Raw genomic sequence first — 24,027 nt, 5'->3', positions numbered from 1 at the left:
GTGACATGGCATTGCTGAAACTTGAGTGGACTCTCACTCCTCCTCCCTACCTCCCTGACTCACCACAACTCCTTGGCCACTGCTCTGGGTTACCAGGATGGGACCTTGAAATGCAAAATCAGTAGGCTTCATCACAGGGTCCTGTAATACTTCCAGAGGACTCACAAGCACAGCAAACCCAGTCCATCAGCCAGGTGCTGACAGGGGATATGCAAACTCCCAGTGGATTCCCTAAAGCACAAAAACAAGAATGGATGCTTACAGTTGCACCAAAAAGTGAAACCTGAGCAAGAACAACTGCTTCTCTCCACTGCTCACCTGGCACACTGGGCCTTGACTGCTGCTATCTGCCTGGACCTCCTAAAAATAAAGGCAAAGAACACCACTGTAACAGAGTCACCACTTAGGCTGCTTCCCCTGTAAATGCAAACAATGACTGACCAGCTCATGGGAAGTTCTTCACCCAGGACTGTGGCCCTCTGGCACTGATTTGAACTGTCTGCATCTGAAAGGAAGTTAGAACTAATGTCAAAATGCTGCAGGACAACTTAACAGTACCAAGCATGTTATGTCAATCTCCTAAAACAACCTGGAGCCCGGCTACACCCTGCATTACCAATTTCAAGTCCCCAGGACTTGTGCTATTACAGGCTATGCAGCAGGGCAGAGCAGCTCCGGGACAAATATGTGCAGACACCCGTGACACAGGACGTGAGAAACGAGGGGACAAGACAGGGAGAGAGAGCTTTCCACAAGAAGAAAGGACTGGGAGACCCAAAGAACACAGAGTGCACCAGAGACAAGTGACAGGACACACACCGGAACTGCTCTGCCCTGCGCACCCCGGCACTGTGATCAAAAGAGACACTTTTCCTTTAGCTGGCCTAAGAAGACACTTCTTGGACATCCTCATCTCCAAAACTAACTGAAAAAACCCCTCCTGGGGAGTCCCAACCTGGCACCTCGCTTCCATGCCCTCTGTGGGTTGTAGCCCTTGACTTATCTGGCATATATCTGGGGATGCAAATCCCTGTTGGCTGCAGAAGAAGGCCGTCTGCCTGTCTGGTAAGTTCCAGCTGTCACTTCTTGGCCTGCCAAGAGAATGAAAACCAAACATCAGTGCACAGACTTAACAACACAATGGCCAAAACCTGACAATTCTGCTACTCACCATTCTCCTCAGAATGGTCGGGCCACACACCGCAGGCGTGCTTGGAGGCCGACAGCATCATCTCAGGGTACACCTAGATTAAGTGGAGAAAGGGTGACATGGCATTGCTGAAACTTGAGTGGACTCTCACTCCTCCTCCCTACCTCCCTGACTCACCACAACTCCTTGGCCACTGCTCTGGGTTACCAGGATGGGACCTTGAAATGCAAAATCAGTAGGCTTCATCACAGGGTCCTGTAATACTTCCAGAGGACTCACAAGCACAGCAAACCCAGTCCATCAGCCAGGTGCTGACAGGGGATATGCAAACTCCCAGTGGATTCCCTAAAGCACAAAAACAAGAATGGATGCTTACAGTTGCACCAAAAAGTGAAACCTGAGCAAGAACAACTGCTTCTCTCCACTGCTCACCTGGCACACTGGGCCTTGACTGCTGCTATCTGCCTGGACCTCCTAAAAATAAAGGCAAAGAACACCACTGTAACAGAGTCACCACTTAGGCTGCTTCCCCTGTAAATGCAAACAATGACTGACCAGCTCATGGGAAGTTCTTCACCCAGGACTGTGGCCCTCTGGCACTGATTTGAACTGTCTGCATCTGAAAGGAAGTTAGAACTAATGTCAAAATGCTGCAGGACAACTTAACAGTACCAAGCATGTTATGTCAATCTCCTAAAACAACCTGGAGCCCGGCTACACCCTGCATTACCAATTTCAAGTCCCCAGGACTTGTGCTATTACAGGCTATGCAGCAGGGCAGAGCAGCTCCGGGACAAATATGTGCAGACACCCGTGACACAGGACGTGAGAAACGAGGGGACAAGACAGGGAGAGAGAGCTTTCCACAAGAAGAAAGGACTGGGAGACCCAAAGAACACAGAGTGCACCAGAGACAAGTGACAGGACACACACCGGAACTGCTCTGCCCTGCGCACCCCGGCACTGTGATCAAAAGAGACACTTTTCCTTTAGCTGGCCTAAGAAGACACTTCTTGGACATCCTCATCTCCAAAACTAACTGAAAAAACCCCTCCTGGGGAGTCCCAACCTGGCACCTCGCTTCCATGCCCTCTGTGGGTTGTAGCCCTTGACTTATCTGGCATATATCTGGGGATGCAAATCCCTGTTGGCTGCAGAAGAAGGCCGTCTGCCTGTCTGGTAAGTTCCAGCTGTCACTTCTTGGCCTGCCAAGAGAATGAAAACCAAACATCAGTGCACAGACTTAACAGCACAATGGCCAAAACCTGACAATTCTGCTACTCACCATTCTCCTCAGAATGGTCGGGCCACACACCGCAGGCGTGCTTGGAGGCCGACAGCATCATCTCAGGGTACACCTAGATTAAGTGGAGAAAGGGTGACATGGCATTGCTGAAACTTGAGTGGACTCTCACTCCTCCTCCCTACCTCCCTGACTCACCACAACTCCTTGGCCACTGCTCTGGGTTACCAGGATGGGACCTTGAAATGCAAAATCAGTAGGCTTCATCACAGGGTCCTGTAATACTTCCAGAGGACTCACAAGCACAGCAAACCCAGTCCATCAGCCAGGTGCTGACAGGGGATATGCAAACTCCCAGTGGATTCCCTAAAGCACAAAAACAAGAATGGATGCTTACAGTTGCACCAAAAAGTGAAACCTGAGCAAGAACAACTGCTTCTCTCCACTGCTCACCTGGCACACTGGGCCTTGACTGCTGCTATCTGCCTGGACCTCCTAAAAATAAAGGCAAAGAACACCACTGTAACAGAGTCACCACTTAGGCTGCTTCCCCTGTAAATGCAAACAATGACTGACCAGCTCATGGGAAGTTCTTCACCCAGGACTGTGGCCCTCTGGCACTGATTTGAACTGTCTGCATCTGAAAGGAAGTTAGAACTAATGTCAAAATGCTGCAGGACAACTTAACAGTACCAAGCATGTTATGTCAATCTCCTAACACAACCTGGAGCCCAGCTACACCCTGCATTACTAATTTCAAGTCCCCAGGACTTGTGCTATTACAGGCTATGCAGCAGGGCAGAGCAGCTCCGGGACAAATATGTGCAGACACCCGTGACACAGGACGTGAGAAACGAGGGGACAAGACAGGGAGAGAGAGCTTTCCACAAGAAGAAAGGACTGGGAGACCCAAAGAACACAGAGTGCACCAGAGAAAAGTGACAGGACACACACCGGAACTGCTCTGCCCTGCGCACCTCAGCACTGAGATCAAAACAGACACTTTCCCTTCAGCTGGCCTAAGGAGACGCTTCTTAGACATCCCCGTATCCAAAACTGACTCAAAAACCCCTCCTGGGGAGTCCCAACCTGGCACCTCACTTCCATGCCCTCTGTGGGTTGTAGCCCTTGACTTATCTTGCACATATCTGGGGTTGCAAATCCTTGTTGGCTGCAGAAGAAGGCCGTCTGCCTGTCTGGTAAGTTCCAGCTGTCACTTCTTGGCCTGCCAAGAGAATGAAAACCAAACATCAGTGCACAGACTTAACAGCACAATGGCCAAAACCTGATAATTCTGCTACTCACCATCCTCCTCAGAATGCCCGGGTTCTGGGCCTGCACGCTCCGAGTGTGCTTGGATTCTGACGCCATCATTGCAGGGCACACCTACGTTAAGGGGAGACAATGCTGAAACTCGAGAGGACTCTCACTCCTCCTCCCTACCTCCCCGACTCACCACAACTCCTTGGCCACTGCTCTGGGTTACCAGGATGGGACCTTGAAATGCAAAATCAGTAGGCTTCATCACAGGGTCCTGTAATACTTCCAGAGGGCTCATAAGTGCAGGAAACCCAGTCCATCAGCCAGCTGGTGACAGGGGCTTGGCATACTCCCAGTGGATTCCCTAAAGCACAAAAACAAGAATGGATGCTTACAGTTGCACCAAAAAGTGAAACCTGAGCAAGAACAACTGCTTCTCTCCACTGCTCACCTGGCACACTGGGCCTTGACTGCTGCTATCTGCCTGGACTTCCTAAAAATAAAGGCAAAGAGCACCGCTGTAACAGAGTCACCACTTAGGCTGCTTCCCCTGTAAATGCAAACAATGACTGACCAGCTCATGGGAAGTTCTTCACCCAGGACTGTGGCCCTCTGGCACTGATTTGAACTGTCTGCATCTGAAAGGAAGTTAGGACTAATGTCAAACCGCTGCAGGACAACTTAACACCACCAAACATGTTCTGGTAATCTCCTAATACAATTTGGAGCCCAGCTGCACCCTACATTACCAATTTCAAGTCCCCAGGACTTGTGCTATTACAGGCTATGCAGCAGGGCAGAGCAGCTCCGGGACAAATATGTGCAGACACCCGTGACACAGGACGTGAGAAACGAGGGGACAAGACAGGGAGAGAGAGCTTTCCACAAGAAGAAAGGACTGGGAGACCCAAAGAACACAGAGTGCACCAGAGACAAGTGACAGGACACACACCGGAACTGCTCTGCCCTGCGCACCCCGGCACTGTGATCAAAAGAGACACTTTTCCTTTAGCTGGCCTAAGGAGACACTTCTTGGACATCCTCATCTCTAAAACTGACTCAAAAACCCCTCCTGGGGAGTCCCAACCTGGCACTTCGCTTCCATCCCCTCTGTGGGTTGTAGCTCTTGATTTATCTTGCACATATCTGGGGATTCAAATCCCCATCGGCTGCCGAAGGGGGCCACTACTCCCATCCCCAGGCCATGGACCCAACTTATCTTTTGGATGACTGGAAATGCGAATCCACGTTGGACCTGAAATGAGTCTGCCTCGGAGGGGATCTCCTGTTGGCCTCTTATTCAGCTAGAATAAAGAACAGGAAAATCAATGGTTGAGTTTAGTGTTATGTGGGCCAAATCCCAGCAAGTCCGATACTTATCCTCTCCTGAGTGTGCTTGGGTGCTCAAGTCTCCAGTTCCATCCCTAGTCTAAGGTTTGGCTGTTATTATGAGTAGCACCTGGTTTAGAGAGGCAAAGTTACATGGCATTTCTGTGAGTTCAGTGGATGAGCTTGTGTGCTGTATGACACACGGATGCCTCTGCTATACTTGTGAAAAGCCTTGCAAATAGACACCATTTCTCACCCTACTGCCTGCAAAACCCCACCATGATAACTCTTAACTTGGTACCCTGCTCACTCTCCCACTCCTAGTCCCAATCCTCAACTCACCTGAAGCCTCAATCTCAGACATCATCTTTGACACAGGGCAGATCTCTTTTGGAACATGATCACTCTGCTGAAAAAATGCTGTACTCGACACAACCTGGAATTACAGGAAGTTGCACTCCTCCTAAAAAAAAAAAAAAAAAAAAAAAAAAAAAGAAAAAAAAAAGAAAAATTAGAGATTACAAAAGCACCACCCCTGAATGCACAACCCCAAATCATGAATTTAAATACTACCTGTGTTCAGTGTTGTTTTCCTCACAGTATCTTCAAAGCCTCTGTTGCATTAGAAGCCCAAAACACCTGCAGAGAACAAACAGAGATAAGCTGAAAGAGCCTCTTCACAAAAATGAGAGGAGAGCACTTACCCCAGTGGATCCCAAAGACAAAATGAAGCCTCTTAGCAAAGGCTGGGGTTAATATACCCCTGATTGGGCTGATTCAGAGCAGCTGTGGCTGTTTGGCTCCTCTGATTTGAGTTCAAGGGGAATAATGGGCTGGATACAGAAGAAAACTCTTCAGGGAAATGACAGCTGCTTCTCTGTGTCACCCTCCAGCTGCCCCTGTCCCCCTCAGCATCTCCCTGTGTCACCCACTGTCCCCTCCCCCTGTTCCTCCCTCAGCTCCCAGCCTCTGTCACCCTCAAACCCCCACAGTGCCCCTCAAGCTGCCCCTCAGCCTCTATGCCATGAAAAGACCCTAAAAAAACATTAAAATGCCCTAAAAACACCCTCATCCTCGCTATGTCCTAAAAACCCCACAAAATCATAAAAATAGGCTCAGAATACCCTTAAAATACAATAAAATTACCCTACTTTAAAAAAACCCTAAACCACCCCTAAAAATCCCCAAAGAACCTTTAAAAATCCCTAAACATTCCTAAAAGAGCTCTAAAAATAGCCCCAAAATCCTTAAAACAGACTGATAAGACCCTAAAAACCATAAAACTTCCCTCAAAAAACCTAAAAATACTCTGGTCCTAAGAGTCCTCCACATACCCCCAATAGTCCTAAAAAAGCCCTAAAAATTTTTAAATAGTCTTAAAAAAGCCCCAAGAACACCCCAGAAAAAAAACCCATAGAAATTCTAATTAGTACTAAGAAAGCCCTTGAAGCACCTTAAATAAATCTTTTAAAAACCCTGAAAATACCCTAGAAGTAGCCTAAAACCTCCCAGAAAGTTCCTCAAGAGCTTCTGTGAGAAAACCCCTCAAACACCCTTTAAAAACACTTTAAAAAATACCTTAAAAAGTGCTCAGTCCCAGACACCATCCATGCCTTTTAATTAAAGTCACTGCCTGCAGCTGCTGGGAGGGTTCTGGGGCTGTCCCAGCATTAGGGTCACTGCCTGCAGCTGCTGCTGGGGAAAACTGGTGTTCTTGGGGTGCTGTTTGGGGTGAGCTTAGGGCTTGTTCACCTGTCACCCTCAGGCACCCTCCACTTTGTCCCTCAAGGCACCCCTTGCCTCTCAGGCTCCATGTGTCACCCTCCAGCTCCCCATTGCAGCCTCTCAGTGTCCCTGTGCTCCCCTTTTTACTCCTACAGACCCCTTCTGCCTCTCAGCCTCCTTGTGTCACCCTCCAGCTCCCCATTGCAGCCTCTCAGTGTCCCTGTGCCCCCCTTTTTACTCCTACAGACCCCTTCTGCCTCTCAGCCTCCTTGTGTCACCCTCCAGCTCCCCATTGCAGCCTCTCAGTGTCCCTGTGCCCCCCTTTTTACTCCTACGGACCCCTTCTGCCTCTCAGCCTCCTTGTGTCACCCTCAAGCTCCCCATTGCAGCCTCTCAGTGTCCCTGTGCCTCCCTTTTTAATCCTACAGACCCTTCTGCCTCTCAGCCTCCTTGTGTCACCCTCCATTCCCGCACCGCAGCCTCTCAGTGTCCCTGTGCCGCCTTTTTATTCCTGCAGACCCTTTCTGCCTCTCAGCTGCCCCCACCCACTCTACCACCCTCAGCCCCAGGACCCTTTGTGAAACTGTCTGGAAATCCAGGGCTTTGTAGGGCTCTCGCCGCCCTGGAACCCTGGCAGGGGTCAGGAACCCCCCTGTAGAGATCAGAAGTTCAGTCAGCTGCCGGCTCAGGGCCACAGGACTCGGAACGCAAACATCGGCTCTTTTCCCTGGGAAAGAAAACTCACCAGTCCAGGTTCCTGATGTCAGTTTGTAGGGCTCTTTTTGGAATCTCAGGACAGCACAAGTATGAGGTTGGGGCAGCTCCTGTCTGGGACTTATCCTTCGATGTTCGGATTTTTTGCACTCAGCTGCCCGCTCAGGGCCACAGGACTGGGAGCGCAAACATCGGCTCTTTTCCCTGGGAAAGAAAACTCACCAGTCCAGGTTCCTGATGTCAGTTTGTAGAGCTCTTTTTGGACTCTCAGGGCAGCACAAGTATGAGGTGGGGGCACCTCCTGTCTGGGACTTATCCTTCGATGTTCGGATTTTTTGCAGTCAGCTGCCGGCTCAGGGCCACAGGACTCGAAGCGCAAATATCGGCTGTTTTCCCTGGGAAAGAAAACTCACCAGTCCAGGTTCCTGATGTCAGTTTGTAGGGCTCCCCTGGGACTGTCAGGGCAGCACAAGTATGAGGTGGGGACAGCTCCTTTCTGGGACTTATCCTTCGATGTTCCGAATTTGTGCAGTCAGCTGCCGGCTCAGGGCCACAGGACTCGGAGCGCAAGCATCGGCTCTTTTCCCTGGAAAAGAAAACTCACCAGTCCAGGTTCCTGATGGCAGTTTGTAGAGCTCTTTTTGAACTCTCAGGGCAGCACAAGTATGAGGTGGGGGCAGCTCCTGTCTGGGACTTATCCTTCGATGTTCGGATTTTTTGCACTCAGCTGCGGCTCAGGGCCACAGGACTCGGAGCGCAAACATCGGCTCTTTTCCTTGGGAAAGAAAACTCACCAGTCCAGGTTCCTGATGTCAGTTTGTAGGGCTCCCCTGGGACTCTCAGGGCAGCACAGGTATGAGGTGGGGGCAGCTCCTGTCTGGGACTTATCCTTCGATGTTCGGATTTTTTGCATTCAGCTGCCCGCTCAGGGCCACAGGACTCGGGGCGCAAACATCGGCTCCTTTCCCTGGGAAAGAAAACTCACCAGTCCAGGTTCCTGATGTCAGTTTGTAGGGCTCTTTTTGGACTTTCAGGGCAGCACAAGTATGAGGTGGGGGCAGCTCCTGTCTGGGACTTATCCTTCGATGGTCCGATTTTTTGCAGTCAGCTGCCGGCTCAGGGCCACAGGAGTCGGAGCGCAAACATCGGCTCTTTTCCCTGGGAAAGAAAACTCACCAGTCCAGGTTCCTGATGTCAGTTTGTAGGGCTCTTTTTGGACTCACAGGGCAGCACAAGTATGAGGTGGGGGCAGCTCCTGTCTGGGACTTATCCTTCGATGTTCGGATTTTTTGCAGTCAGCTGCCGGCTCAGGGCCGCAGGTTTCGGAGCTCAAACATCGGCTCTTTTCCCTGGGAAAGAAAACTCACCAGTCCAGGTTCCTGATGTCAGTTTGTAGAGCTCTTTTTGAACTCTAAAGGCAGCACAAGTATGAGGTGGGGGCAGCTCCTGTCTGGGACTTATCCTTCGATGTTCCGATTTTTTGCAGTCAGCTGCCGACTCAGGGCCACAGGACTCGAAGCGCAAACATCGGATGTTTTCCCTGGGAAAGAAAACTCACCAGTCCAGGTTCCTGATGTCAGTTTGTAGGGCTCCCCTGGGACTGTCAGGGCAGCACAAGTATGAGGTGGGGGCAGCTCCTGTCTGGGACTTATCCTTCGATGTTCGGAATTTGTGCAGTCAGCTGCCCGCTCAGGGCCACAGGACCCCGAGCGCAAACATCGGCTCTTTTCCCTGGGAAAGAAAACTCACCAGTCTAGGTTCCTGATGTCAGTTTGTAGGGCTCCCCTGAGACTGTCAGGGCAGCACAAGTATGAGGTGGGGGCAGCTCCTTTCTGGGAATTATCCTTCGATGTTCGGAATTTGTGCGGTCAGCTGCCGGCTCACGGCCACAGGACTCGGGGCGCAAACATCGGCTCTTTTCCCTGGGAAAGAAAACTCACCAGTCCAGGTTCCTGATGTCAGTTTGTAGGGCTCCCCTGGGACTGTCAGGGCAGCACAAGTATGAGGAGGGGGCAGCTCCTGTCTGGGACTTATCCTTCGATGTTCGGATTTTTTGCAGTCAGCTGCCGGCTCAGGGCCACAGGACTCGGAGCGCAAACATCGGCTCTTTTCCCTGGGAAAGAAAAGTCACCAGTCCAGGTTCCTGATGTCAGTTTGTAGGGCTCCCCTGGGACTGTCAGGGCAGCACAAGTATGAGGTGGGGGCAGCTCCTGTCTGGGACTTATCCTTCGATGTTCCGATTTTTTGCAGTCAGCTGCCGGCTCAGGGCCACAGGAGTCGGAGCGCAAACATCGGCTCTTTTCCCTGGGAAAGAAAACTCACCAGTCAAGGTTCCTGATGTCAGTTTGTAGGGCTCCCCTGGGACTGTCAGGGCAGCACAAGTATGAGGTGGGGGCAGCTCCTGTCTGGGACTTATCCTTCGATGTTCGGAATTTGTGCAGTCAGCTGCCCGCTCAGGGCCACAGGAGTCGGAGCGCAAACATCGGCTCTTTTCCCTGGGAAAGAAAACTCACCAGTCCAGGTTCCTGATGTCAGTTTGTAGGGCTCCCCTGGGACTTTCAGGGCAGCACAAGTATGAGGTGGGGGCAGCTCCTCTCTCGGACTTATCCTTCGATGCTCCAATTTTTTGCAGTCAGCTGCCCGCTCAGGGCCACAGGACTCGGAGCGCAAACATCGGCTCTTTTCCCTGGGAAAGAAAACTCACCAGTCCAGGTTCCTGATGTCAGTTTGTAGGGCTCTTTGGACTCTCAGGGCAGCACAAGTATGAGGTGGGGGCAGCTCCTGTCTGGGACTTATCCTTCGATGTTCGGATTTTTTGCAGTCAGCTACCGGCTCAGGGCCGCAGGTTTCGGAGCTCAAACATCGGCTCTTTTCCCTGGGAAAGAAAACTCACCAGTCCAGGTTCCTGATGTCAGTTTGTAGAGCTCTTTTTGAACTCTCAAGGCAGCACAAGTATGAGGTGGGGGCAGCTCCTGTCTGGGACTTATCCTTCGATGTTCCGAATTTTTGCAGTCAGCTGCCGGCTCAGGGCCACAGGACTCGAAGCGCAAACATCGGCTGTTTTCCCTGGGAAAGAAAACTCACCAGTCCAGGTTCCCGATGTCAGTTTGTAGGGCTCCCCTGGGACTGTCAGGGCAGCACAAGTATGAGGTGGGGGCAGCTCCTTTCTGGGACTTATCCTTCGATGTTCGGAATTTGTGCAGTCAGCTGCCCGCTCAGGGCCACAGGACTCGGAGCGCAAACATCGGCTCTTTTCCCTGGGAAAGAAAACTCACCAGTCCAGGTTCCTGATGTCAGTTTGTAGGGCTCCCCTGGGACTGTCAGGGCAGCACAAGTATGAGGTGGGGGCAGCTCCAGTCTGGGACTTATCCTTCGATGTTCGGATTTTTTGCGGTCAGATGCCCGCTCAGGGCCACAGGACTCGGAGCACAAACATCGGCTCTTTTCCCTGGGAAAGAAAACTCACCAGTCCAGGTTCCTGATGTCAGTTTGTAGGGCTCTTTTTGGACTCTCAGGGCAGCACAAGTATGAGATGGGGGCAGCTCCTGTCTGGGACTTATCCTTCGATGTTCGGATTTTTTGAAGTCAGCTGCCGGCTCAGGGCCGCAGGAGTCGGAGCGCAAACCTCGGCTCTTTTCCCTGGGAAAGAAAACTCACCAGTCCAGGTTCCTGATGTCAGTTTGTAGAGCTCTTTTTGGACTCACAGGGCAGCACAAGTATGAGGTGGGGGCAGCTCCTGTCTGGGACTTATCCTTCGATGTTCGGATTTTTTGCAGTCAGCTGCCGGCTCAGGGCCGCAGGTTTCGGAGCTCAAACATCGGCTCTTTTCCCTGGGAAAGAAAACTCACCAGTCCAGGTTCCTGATGTCAGTTTGTAGAGCTCTTTTTGAACTCTCAAGGCAGCACAAGTATGAGGAGGGGGCAGCTCCTGTCTGGGACTTATCCTTCGATGTTCCGATATTTTGCAGTCAGCTGCCGACTCAGGGCCACAGGACTCGAAGCGCAAACATCGGCTGTTTTCCCTGGGAAAGAAAACTCACCAGTCCAGGTTCCTGATGTCAGTTTGTAGGGCTCCCCTGGGACTGTCAGGGCAGCACAAGTATGAGGTGGGGGCAGCTCCTGTCTGGGACTTATCCTTCGATGTTCGGAATTTGTGCAGTCAGCTGCCCGCTCAGGGCCACAGGACCCCGAGCGCAAACATCGGCTCTTTTCCCTGGGAAAGAAAACTCACCAGTCTAGGTTCCTGATGTCAGTTTGTAGGGCTCCCCTGAGACTGTCAGGGCAGCACAAGTATGAGGTGGGGGCAGCTCCTTTCTGGGACTTATCCTTCGATGTTCGGAATTTGTGCGGTCAGATGCCGGCTCACGGCCACAGGACTCGGGGCGCAAACATCGGCTCTTTTCCCTGGGAAAGAAAACTCACCAGTCCAGGTTCCTGATGTCAGTTTGTAGGGCTCCCCTGGGACTGTCAGGGCAGCACAAGTATGAGGAGGGGGCAGCTCCTGTCTGGGACTTATCCTTCGATGTTCGGATTTTTTGCAGTCAGCTGCCGGCTCAGGGCCACAGGACTCGGAGCGCAAACATCGGCTCTTTTCCCTGGGAAAGAAAACTCACCAGTCCAGGTTCCTGATGTCAGTTTGTAGGGCTCCCCTGGGACTGTCAGGGCAGCACAAGTATGAGGTGGGGGCAGCTCCTGTCTGGGACTTATCCTTCGATGTTCCGATTTTTTGCAGTCAGCTGCCGGCTCAGGGCCACAGGAGTCGGAGCGCAAACATCGGCTCTTTTCCCTGGGAAAGAAAACTCACCAGTCCAGGTTCCTGATGTCAGTTTGTAGGGCTCCCCTGGGACTGTCAGGGCAGCACAAGTATGAGGTGGGGGCAGCTCCTGTCTGGGACTTATCCTTCGATGTTCGGAATTTGTGCAGTCAGCTGCCCGCTCAGGGCCACAGGAGTCGGAGCGCAAACATCGGCTCTTTTCCCTGGGAAAGAAAACTCAACAGTCCAGGTTCCTGATGTCAGTTTGTAGGGCTCCCCTGGGACTTTCAGGGCAGCACAAGTATGAGGTGGGGGCAGCTCCTGTCTCGGACTTATCCTTCGATGCTCCAATTTTTTGCAGTCAGCTGCCCGCTCAGGGCCACAGGACTCGGAGCGCAAACATCGGCTCTTTTCCCTGGGAAAGAAAACTCACCAGTCCAGGTTCCTGATGTCAGTTTGTAGGGCTCTTTTTGGACTCTCAGGGCAGCACAAGTATGAGGTGGGGGCAGCTCCTGTCTGGGACTTATCCTTCGATGTTCGGATTTTTTGCAGTCAGCTGCCGGCTCAGGGCCGCAGGTTTCGGAGCTCAAACATCGGCTCTTTTCCCTGGGAAAGAAAACTCACCAGTCCAGGTTCCTGATGTCAGTTTGTAGAGCTCTTTTTGAACTCTCAAGGCAGCACAAGTATGAGGTGGGGGCAGCTCCTGTCTGGGACTTATCCTTCGATGTTCCGATTTTTTGCAGTCAGCTGCCGGCTCAGGGCCACAGGACTCGAAGCGCAAACATCGGCTGTTTTCCCTGGGAAAGAAAACTCACCAGTCCAGGTTCCCGATGTCAGTTTGTAGGGCTCCCCTGGGACTGTCAGGGCAGCACAAGTATGAGGTGGGGGCAGCTCATTTTTGGGACTTATCCTTCGATGTTCGGAATTTGTGCAGTCAGCTGCCCGCTCAGGGCCACAGGACTCGGAGCGCAAACATCGGCTCTTTTCCCTGGGAAAGAAAACTCACCAGTCTAGGTTCCTGATGTCAGTTTGTAGGGCTCCCCTGGGACTGTCAGGGCAGCACAAGTATGAGGTGGGGGCAGCTCCAGTCTGGGACTTATCCTTCGATGTTCGGATTTTTTGCGGTCAGATGCCCGCTCAGGGCCACAGGACTCGGAGCACAAACATCGGCTCTTTTCCCTGGGAAAGAAAACTCACCAGTCCAGGTTCCTGATGTCAGTTTGTAGGGCTCTTTTTGGACTCTCAGGGCAGCACAAGTATGAGATGGGGGCAGCTCCTGTCTGGGACTTATCCTTCGATGTTCGGATTTTTTGCAGTCAGCTGCCGGCTCAGGGCCGCAGGAGTCGGAGCGCAAACATCGGCTCTTTTCCCTGGGAAAGAAAACTCACCAGTCCAGGTTCCTGATGTCAGTTTGTAGAGCTCTTTTTGAACTCTCAGGGCAGAACAAGTATGAGTTGGGGGCAGCTCCTTTCTGGGACTTATCCTTCGTTGTTCGGATTTTTTGCAGTCAGCTGCCGGCTCAGGGCCACAGGACTCGAAGCGCAAACATCGGCTCTTTTCCCTGGGAAAGAAAACTCACCAGTCCAGGTTCCTGATGTCAGTTTGTAGGGCTCCCCTGGGACTGTCAGGGCAGCACAAGTATGAGGTGGGGGCAGCTCCTGTCTGGGACTTATCCTTCGATGTTCGGATTTTTTGCATTCAGCTGCCCGCTCAGGGCCACAGGACTCGGGGCGCAAACATCGGCTCTTTTCCCTGGGAAAGAAAACTCACCAGTCCAGGTTCCTGATGTCAGTTTGTAGAGCTCTTTTTGAACTCTCAGGGCAGCACAAGTATGAGGTGGGGGCAGCTCCTGTCTGGGACTTATCCTTCGATGTTCGGATTTTTTGCAGTCAGCTGCCGGCTCAGGGCCACAGGACTCGAAGCGCAAACATCGGCTCTTTTCCCTGGGAAAGAAAACTCACCAGTCCAGGTTCCTGATGTCAGTTTGTAGGGCTCCCCTGGGACTGTCGGGGCAGCACAAGTATGAGGTGGGGGCAGCTCCTGTCTGCGACTTATCCTTCGATGTTCGGAATTTGTGAGGTCAGCTGCCGGCTCAGGGCCACAGGACTCGGAGCGCAAACATCGGGTCTTTTCGCTGGAAAAGAAAACTCACCAGTCCAGGTTCCTGATGTCAGTTTGTAGGGCTCCCCTGAGACTGTCAGGGCAGCACAAGTATGAGGTGGGGGCAGCTCCTTTCTGGGACTTATCCTTCGATGTTCGGATTTTTTGCACTCAGCTGCCCGCTCAGGGCCACAGGACTCGGAGCGCAAACATCAGCTCTTTTCCCTGGGAAAGAAAATTCACCAGTCCAGGTTCCTGATGTCAGTTTGTAGGGCTCTTTTTGAACTCTCAGGGCAGCACAAGTATGAGGTGGGGGCAGCTCCTGTCTGGGACTTATCCTTCGATGTTCGGAATTTGTGCGGTCAGCTGCCGGCTCAGGGCCACAGGACTCGGGGCGCAAACATCGGCTCTTTTCCCTGGGAAAGAAAACTCACCAGTCCAGGTTCCTGATGTCAGTTTGTAGAGCTCTTTTTGAACTCTCAAGGCAGCACAAGTATGAGGTGGGGGCAGCTCCTGTCTGGGACTTATCCTTCGATGTTCCGAATTTTTGCAGTCAGCTGCCGGCTCAGGGCCACAGGACTCGAAGCGCAAACATCGGCTGTTTTCCCTGGGAAAGAAAACTCACCAGTCCAGGTTCCCGATGTCAGTTTGTAGGGCTCCCCTGGGACTGTCAGGGCAGCACAAGTATGAGGTGGGGGCAGCTCCTTTCTGGGACTTATCCTTCGATGTTCGGAATTTGTGCAGTCAGCTGCCCGCTCAGGGCCACAGGACTCGGAGCGCAAACATCGGCTCTTTTCCCTGGGAAAGAAAACTCACCAGTCCAGGTTCCTGATGTCAGTTTGTAGGGCTCCCCTGGGACTGTCAGGGCAGCACAAGTATGAGGTGGGGGCAGCTCCTGTCTGGGACTTATCCTTCGATGTTCGGATTTTTGCGGTCAGATGCCCGCTCAGGGCCACAGGACTCGGAGCACAAACATCGGCTCTTTTCCCTGGGAAAGAAAACTCACCAGTCCAGGTTCCTGATGTCAGTTTGTAGGGCTCTTTTTGGACTCTCAGGGCAGCACAAGTATGAGATGGGGGCAGCTCCTGTCTGGGACTTATCCTTCGATGTTCGGATTTTTTGCAGTCAGCTGCCGGCTCAGGGCCGCAGGAGTCGGAGCGCAAACATCGGCTCTTTTCCCTGGGAAAGAAAACTCACCAGTCCAGGTTCCTGATGTCAGTTTGTAGAGCTCTTTTTGGACTCACAGGGCAGCACAAGTATGAGGTGGGGGCAGCTCCTGTCTGGGACTTATCCTTCGATGTTCGGATTTTTTGCAGTCAGCTGCCGGCTCAGGGCCGCAGGTTTCGGAGCTCAAACATCGGCTCTTTTCCCTGGGAAAGAAAACTCACCAGTCCAGGTTCCTGATGTCAGTTTGTAGAGCTCTTTTTGAACTCTCAAGGCAGCACAAGTATGAGGTGGGGGCAGCTCCTGTCTGGGACTTATCCTTCGATGTTCCGATATTTTGCAGTCAGCTGCCGACTCAGGGCCACAGGACTCGAAGCGCAAACATCGGCTGTTTTCCCTGGGAAAGAAAACTCACCAGTCCAGGTTCCTGATGTCAGTTTGTAGGGCTCCCCTGGGACTGTCAGGGCAGCACAAGTATGAGGTGGGGGCAGCTCCTGTCTGGGACTTATCCTTCGATGTTCGGAATTTGTGCAGTCAGCTGCCCGCTCAGGGCCACAGGACCCCGAGCGCAAACATCGCCTCTTTTCCCTGGGAAAGAAAACTCACCAGTCTAGGTTCCTGATGTCAGTTTGTAGGGCTCCCCTGAGACTGTCAGGGCAGCACAAGTATGAGGTGGGGGCAGCTCCTTTCTGGGACTTATCCTTCGATGTTCGGAATTTGTGCGGTCAGATGCCGGCTCACGGCCACAGGACTCGGGGCGCAAACATCGGCTCTTTTCCCTGGGAAAGAAAACTCACCAGTCCAGGTTCCTGATGTCAGTTTGTAGGGCTCCCCTGGGACTGTCAGGGCAGCACAAGTATGAGGAGGGGGCAGCTCCTGTCTGGGACTTATCCTTCGATGTTCGGATTTTTTGCAGTCAGCTGCCGGCTCAGGGCCACAGGACTCGGAGCGCAAACATCGGCTCTTTTCCCTGGGAAAGAAAACTCACCAGTCCAGGTTCCTGATGTCAGTTTTTAGGGCTCCCCTGGGACTGTCAGGGCAGCACAAGTATGAGGTGGGGGCAGCTCCTGTCTGGGACTTATCCTTCGATGTTCCGATTTTTTGCAGTCAGCTGCCGGCTCAGGGCCACAGGAGTCGGAGCGCAAACATCGGCTCTTTTCCCTGGGAAAGAAAACTCACCAGTCCAGGTTCCTGATGTCAGTTTGTAGGGCTCCCCTGGGACTGTCAGGGCAGCACAAGTATGAGGTGGGGGCAGCTCCTGTCTGGGACTTATCCTTCGATGTTCGGAATTTGTGCAGTCAGCTGCCCGCTCAGGGCCACAGGAGTCGGAGCGCAAACATCGGCTCTTTTCCCTGGGAAAGAAAACTCACCAGTCCAGGTTCCTGATGTCAGTTTGTAGGGCTCCCCTGGGACTTTCAGGGCAGCACAAGTATGAGGTGGGGGCAGCTCCTGTCTCGGACTTATCCTTCGATGCTCCAATTTTTTGCAGTCAGCTGCCCGCTCAGTGCCACAGGACTCGGAGCGCAAACATCGGCTCTTTTCCCTGGGAAAGAAAACTCACCAGTCCAGGTTCCTGATGTCAGTTTGTAGGGCTCTTTTTGGACTCTCAGGGCAGCACAAGTATGAGGTGGGGGCAGCTCCTGTCTGGGACTTATCCTTCGATGTTCGGATTTTTTGCAGTCAGCTGCCGGCTCAGGGCCGCAGGTTTCGGAGCTCAAACATCGGCTCTTTTCCCTGGGAAAGAAAACTCACCAGTCCAGGTTCCTGATGTCAGTTTGTAGAGCTCTTTTTGAACTCTCAAGGCAGCACAAGTATGAGGTGGGGGCAGCTCCTGTCTGGGACTTATCCTTCGATGTTCCGATTTTTTGCAGTCAGCTGCCGGCTCAGGGCCACAGGACTCGAAGCGCAAACATCGGCTGTTTTCCCTGGGAAAGAAAACTCACCAGTCCAGGTTCCCGATGTCAGTTTGTAAGGCTCCCCTGGGACTGTCAGGGCAGCACAAGTATGAGGTGGGGGCAGCTCATTTCTGGGACTTATCCTTCGATGTTCGGAATTTGTGCAGTCAGCTGCCCGCTCAGGGCCACAGGACTCGGAGCGCAAACATCGGCTCTTTTCCCTGGGAAAGAAAACTCACCAGTCCAGGTTCCTGATGTCAGTTTGTAGGGCTCCCCTGGGACTGTCAGGGCAGCACAAGTATGAGGTGGGGGCAGCTCCAGTCTGGGACTTATCCTTCGATGTTCGGATTTTTTGCGGTCAGATGCCCGCTCAGGGCCACAGGACTCGGGGCACAAACATCGGCTCTTTTCCCTGGGAAAGAAAACTCACCAGTCCAGGTTCCTGATGTCAGTTTGTAGGGCTCTTTTTGGACTCTCAGGGCAGCACAAGTATGAGATGGGGGCAGCTCCTGTCTGGGACTTATCCTTCGATGTTCGGATTTTTTGCAGTCAGCTGCCGGCTCAGGGCCGCAGGAGTCGGAGCGCAAACATCGGCTCTTTTCCCTGGGAAAGAAAACTCACCAGTCCAGGTTCCTGATGTCAGTTTGTAGGGCTCCCCTGGGACTGTCAGGGCAGCACAAGTATGAGGAGGGGGCAGCTCCTGTCTGGAACTTATCCTTCGATGTTCGGATTTTTTGCGGTCAGCTGCCGGCTCAGGGCCACAGGACTCGGAGCACAAACATCGGCTCTTTTCCCTGGGAAAGAAAACTCACCAGTCCAGGTTCCTGATGTCAGTTTGTAGGGCTCTTTTTGGACTCTCAGGGCAGCACAAGTATGAGGTGGGGGCAGCTCCTGTCTGGGACTTATCCTTCGATGTTCGGATTTTTTGCAGTCAGCTGCCGGCTCAGGGCCGCAGGTTTCGGAGCTCAAACATCGGCTCTTTTCCCTGGGAAAGAAAACTCACCAGTCCAGGTTCCTGATGTCAGTTTGTAGAGCTCTTTTTGAACTCTCAAGGCAGCACAAGTATGAGGTGGGGGCAGCTCCTGTCTGGGACGTATCCTTCGATGTTCCGATTTTTTGCAGTCAGCTGCCGGCTCAGGGCCACAGGACTCGAAGCGCAAACATCGGCTGTTTTCCCTGGGAAAGAAAACTCACCAGTCCAGGTTCCCGATGTCAGTTTGTAGGGCTCCCCTGGGACTGTCAGGGCAGAACAAGTATGAGGTGGGGGCAGCTCCTTTCTGGGACTTATCCTTCGATGTTCGGAATTTGTGCAGTCAGCTGACCGCTCAGGGCCACAGGACTCGGAGCGCAAACATCGGCTCTTTTCCCTGGGAAAGAAAACTCACCAGTCCAGGTTCCTGATGTCAGTTTGTAGGGCTCCCCTGGGACTGTCAGGGCAGCACAAGTATGAGGTGGGGGCAGCTCCTGTCTGGGACTTATCCTTCGATGTTCGGATTTTTTGCGGTCAGATGCCCGCTCAGGGCCACAGGACTCGGAGCACAAACATCGGCTCTTTTCCCTGGGAAAGAAAACTCACCAGTCCAGGTTCCTGATGTCAGTTTGTAGGGCTCTTTTTGGACTCTCAGGGCAGCACAAGTATGAGATGGGGGCAGCTCCTGTCTGGGACTTATCCTTCGATGTTCGGATTTTTTGCAGTCAGCTGCCGGCTCAGGGCCGCAGGAGTCGGAGCGCAAACATCGGCTCTTTTCCCTGGGAAAGAAAACTCACCAGTCCAGGTTCCTGATGTCAGTTTGTAGAGCTCTTTTTGAACTCTCAGGGCAGCACAAGTATGAGTTGGGGGCAGCTCCTTTCTGGGACTTATCCTTCGTTTTTCGGATTTTTTGCAGTCAGCTGCCGGCTCAGGGCCACAGGACTCGAAGCGCAAACATCGGCTCTTTTCCCTGGGAAAGAAAACTCACCAGTCCAGGTTCCTGATGTCAGTTTGTAGGGCTCCCCTGGGACTGTCAGGGCAGCACAAGTATGAGGTGGGGGCAGCTCCTGTCTGGGACTTATCCTTCGATGTTCGGATTTTTTGCATTCAGCTGCCCGCTCAGGGCCACAGGACTCGGGGCGCAAACATCGGCTCTTTTCCCTGGGAAAGAAAACTCACCAGTCCAGGTTCCTGATGTCAGTTTGTAGAGCTCTTTTTGAACTCTCAGGGCAGCACAAGTATGAGGTGGGGGCAGCTCCTGTCTGGGACTTATCCTTCGATGTTCGGATTTTTTGCAGTCAGCTGCCGGCTCAGGGCCACAGGACTCGAAGCGCAAACATCGGCTCTTTTCCCTGGGAAAGAAAACTCACCAGTCCAGGTTCCTGATGTCAGTTTGTAGGGCTCCCCTGGGACTGTCGGGGCAGCACAAGTATGAGGTGGGGGCAGCTCCTTTCTGGGACTTATCCTTCGATGTTCGGAATTTGTGAGGTCAGCTGCCGGCTCAGGGCCACAGGACTCGGAGCGCAAACATCGGGTCTTTTCGCTGGAAAAGAAAACTCACCAGTCCAGGTTCCTGATGTCAGTTTGTAGGGCTCCCCTGAGACTGTCAGGGCAGCACAAGTATGAGGAGGGGGCAGCTCCTGTCGGGAACTTATCCTTCGATGTTCGGATTTTTTGCGGTCAGCTGCCGGCTCAGGGCCACAGGACTCGGAGCACAAACATCGGCTCTTTTCCCTGGGAAAGAAAACTCACCAGTCCAGGTTCCTGATGTCAGTTTGTAGGGCTCTTTTTGGACTCTCAGGGCAGCACAAGTATGAGGTGGGGGCAGCTCCTGTCTGGGACTTATCCTTCGATGTTCGGATTTTTTGCAGTCAGCTGCCGGCTCAGGGCCGCAGGTTTCGGAGCTCAAACATCGGCTCTTTTCCCTGGGAAAGAAAACTCACCAGTCCAGGTTCCTGATGTCAGTTTGTAGAGCTCTTTTTGAACTCTCAAGGCAGCACAAGTATGAGGTGGGGGCAGCTCCTGTCTGGGACTTATCCTTCGATGTTCCAATTTTTTGCAGTCAGCTGCCGGCTCAGGGCCACAGGACTCGAAGCGCAAACATCGGCTGTTTTCCCTGGGAAAGAAAACTCACCAGTCCAGGTTCCCGATGTCAGTTTGTAGGGCTCCCCTGGGACTGTCAGGGCAGCACAAGTATGAGGTGGGGGCAGCTCATTTCTGGGACTTATCCTTCGATGTTCGGAATTTGTGCAGTCAGCTGCCCGCTCAGGGCCACAGGACTCGGAGCGCAAACATCGGCTCTTTTCCCTGGGAAAGAAAACTCACCAGTCCAGGTTCCTGATGTCAGTTTGTAGGGCTCCCCTGGGACTGTCAGGGCAGCACAAGTATGAGGTGGGGGCAGCTCCAGTCTGGGACTTATCCTTCGATGTTCGGATTTTTTGCGGTCAGATGCCCGCTCAGGGCCACAGGACTCGGAGCACAAACATCGGCTCTTTTCCCTGGGAAAGAAAACTCACCAGTCCAGGTTCCTGATGTCAGTTTGTAGGGCTCTTTTTGGACTCTCAGGGCAGCACAAGTATGAGATGGGGGCAGCTCCTGTCTGGGACTTATCCTTCGATGTTCCGATTTTTTGCAGTCAGCTGCCGGCTCAGGGCCACAGGACTCGAAGCGCAAACATCGGCTGTTTTCCCTGGGAAAGAAAACTCACCAGTCCAGGTTCCCGATGTCAGTTTGTAGGGCTCCCCTGGGACTGTCAGGGCAGAACAAGTATGAGGTGGGGGCAGCTCCTTTCTGGGACTTATCCTTCGATGTTCGGAATTTGTGCAGTCAGCTGACCGCTCAGGGCCACAGGACTCGGAGCGCAAACATCGGCTCTTTTCCCTGGGAAAGAAAACTCACCAGTCCAGGTTCCTGATGTCAGTTTGTAGGGCTCTTTTTGGACTCTCAGGGCAGCACAAGTATGAGATGGGGGCAGCTCCTGTCTGGGACTTATCCTTCGATGTTCGGATTTTTTGCAGTCAGCTGCCGGCTCAGGGCCGCAGGAGTCGGAGCGCAAACATCGGCTCTTTTCCCTGGGAAAGAAAACTCACCAGTCCAGGTTCCTGATGTCAGTTTGTAGAGCTCTTTTTGAACTCTCAGGGCAGCACAAGTATGAGTTGGGGGCAGCTCCTTTCTGGGACTTATCCTTCGTTTTTCGGATTTTTTGCAGTCAGCTGCCGGCTCAGGGCCACAGGACTCGAAGCGCAAACATCGGCTCTTTTCCCTGGGAAAGAAAACTCACCAGTCCAGGTTCCTGATGTCAGTTTGTAGGGCTCCCCTGGGACTGTCAGGGCAGCACAAGTATGAGGTGGGGGCAGCTCCTGTCTGGGACTTATCCTTCGATGTTCGGATTTTTTGCATTCAGCTGCCCGCTCAGGGCCACAGGACTCGGGGCGCAAACATCGGCTCTTTTCCCTGGGAAAGAAAACTCACCAGTCCAGGTTCCTGATGTCAGTTTGTAGAGCTCTTTTTGAACTCTCAGGGCAGCACAAGTATGAGGTGGGGGCAGCTCCTGTCTGGGACTTATCCTTCGATGTTCGGATTTTTTGCAGTCAGCTGCCGGCTCAGGGCCACAGGACTCGAAGCGCAAACATCGGCTCTTTTCCCTGGGAAAGAAAACTCACCAGTCCAGGTTCCTGATGTCAGTTTGTAGGGCTCCCCTGGGACTGTCGGGGCAGCACAATTATGAGGTGGGGGCAGCTCCTTTCTGGGACTTATCCTTCGATGTTCGGAATTTGTGAGGTCAGCTGCCGGCTCAGGGCCACAGGACTCGGAGCGCAAACATCGGGTCTTTTCGCTGGAAAAGAAAACTCACCAGTCCAGGTTCCTGATGTCAGTTTGTAGGGCTCCCCTGAGACTGTCAGGGCAGCACAAGTATGAGGAGGGGGCAGCTCCTGTCTGGAACTTATCCTTCGATGTTCGGATTTTTTGCGGTCAGCTGCCGGCTCAGGGCCACAGGACTCGGAGCACAAACATCGGCTCTTTTCCCTGGGAAAGAAAACTCACCAGTCCAGGTTCCTGATGTCAGTTTGTAGGGCTCTTTTTGGACTCTCAGGGCAGCACAAGTATGAGGTGGGGGCAGCTCCTGTCTGGGACTTATCCTTCGATGTTCGGATTTTTTGCAGTCAGCTGCCGGCTCAGGGCCGCAGGTTTCGGAGCTCAAACATCGGCTCTTTTCCCTGGGAAAGAAAACTCACCAGTCCAGGTTCCTGATGTCAGTTTGTAGAGCTCTTTTTGAACTCTCAAGGCAGCACAAGTATGAGGTGGGGGCAGCTCCTGTCTGGGACTTATCCTTCGATGTTCCGATTTTTTGCAGTCAGCTGCCGGCTCAGGGCCACAGGACTCGAAGCGCAAACATCGGCTGTTTTCCCTGGGAAAGAAAACTCACCAGTCCAGGTTCCCGATGTCAGTTTGTAGGGCTCCCCTGGGACTGTCAGGGCAGCACAAGTATGAGGTGGGGGCAGCTCCTTTCTGGGACTTATCCTTCGATGTTCGGAATTTGTGCAGTCAGCTGCCCGCTCAGGGCCACAGGACTCGGAGCGCAAACATCGGCTCTTTTCCCTGGGAAAGAAAACTCACCAGTCCAGGTTCCTGATGTCAGTTTGTAGGGCTCCCCTGGGACTGTCAGGGCAGCACAAGTATGAGGTGGGGGCAGCTCCTGTCTGGGACTTATCCTTCGATGTTCGGATTTTTTGCGGTCAGATGCCCGCTCAGGGCCACAGGACTCGGAGCACAAACATCGGCTCTTTTCCCTGGGAAAGAAAACTCACCAGTCCAGGTTCCTGATGTCAGTTTGTAGGGCTCTTTTTGGACTCTCAGGGCAGCACAAGTATGAGATGGGGGCAGCTCCTGTCTGGGACTTATCCTTCGATGTTCGGATTTTTTGCAGTCAGCTGCCGGCTCAGGGCCGCAGGAGTCGGAGCGCAAACATCGGCTCTTTTCCCTGGGAAAGAAAACTCACCAGTCCAGGTTCCTGATGTCAGTTTGTAGAGCTCTTTTTGAACTCTCAGGGCAGCACAAGTATGAGTTGGGGGCAGCTCCTTTCTGGGACTTATCCTTCGTTTTTCGGATTTTTTGCAGTCAGCTGCCGGCTCAGGGCCACAGGACTCGAAGCGCAAACTTCGGCTCTTTTCCCTGGGAAAGAAAACTCACCAGTCCAGGTTCCTGATGTCAGTTTGTAGGGCTCCCCTGGGACTGTCAGGGCAGCACAAGTATGAGGTGGGGGCAGCTCCTGTCTGGGACTTATCCTTCGATGTTCGGATTTTTTGCATTCAGCTGCCCGCTCAGGGCCACAGGACTCGGGGCGCAAACATCGGCTCTTTTCCCTGGGAAAGAAAACTCAACATCCAGGTTCCTGATGTCAGTTTGTAGAGCTCTTTTTGAACTCTCAGGGCAGCACAAGTATGAGGTGGGGGCAGCTCCTGTCTGGGACTTATCCTTCGATGTTCGGATTTTTTGCAGTCAGCTGCCGGCTCAGGGCCACAGGACTCGAAGCGCAAACATCGGCTCTTTTCCCTGGGAAAGAAAACTCACCAGTCCAGGTTCCTGATGTCAGTTTGTAGGGCTCCCCTGGGACTGTCGGGGCAGCACAAGTATGAGGTGGGGGCAGCTCCTTTCTGGGACTTATCCTTCGATGTTCGGAATTTGTGAGGTCAGCTGCCGGCTCAGGGCCACAGGACTCGGAGCG

The sequence above is a fragment of the Taeniopygia guttata genome, chromosome 6, assembly GCF_048771995.1.
Source record: "Taeniopygia guttata chromosome 6, bTaeGut7.mat, whole genome shotgun sequence".
Classification (NCBI taxonomy): domain Eukaryota; kingdom Metazoa; phylum Chordata; class Aves; order Passeriformes; family Estrildidae; genus Taeniopygia; species Taeniopygia guttata.
Note: the sequence above shows the minus strand (reverse complement) of the source record.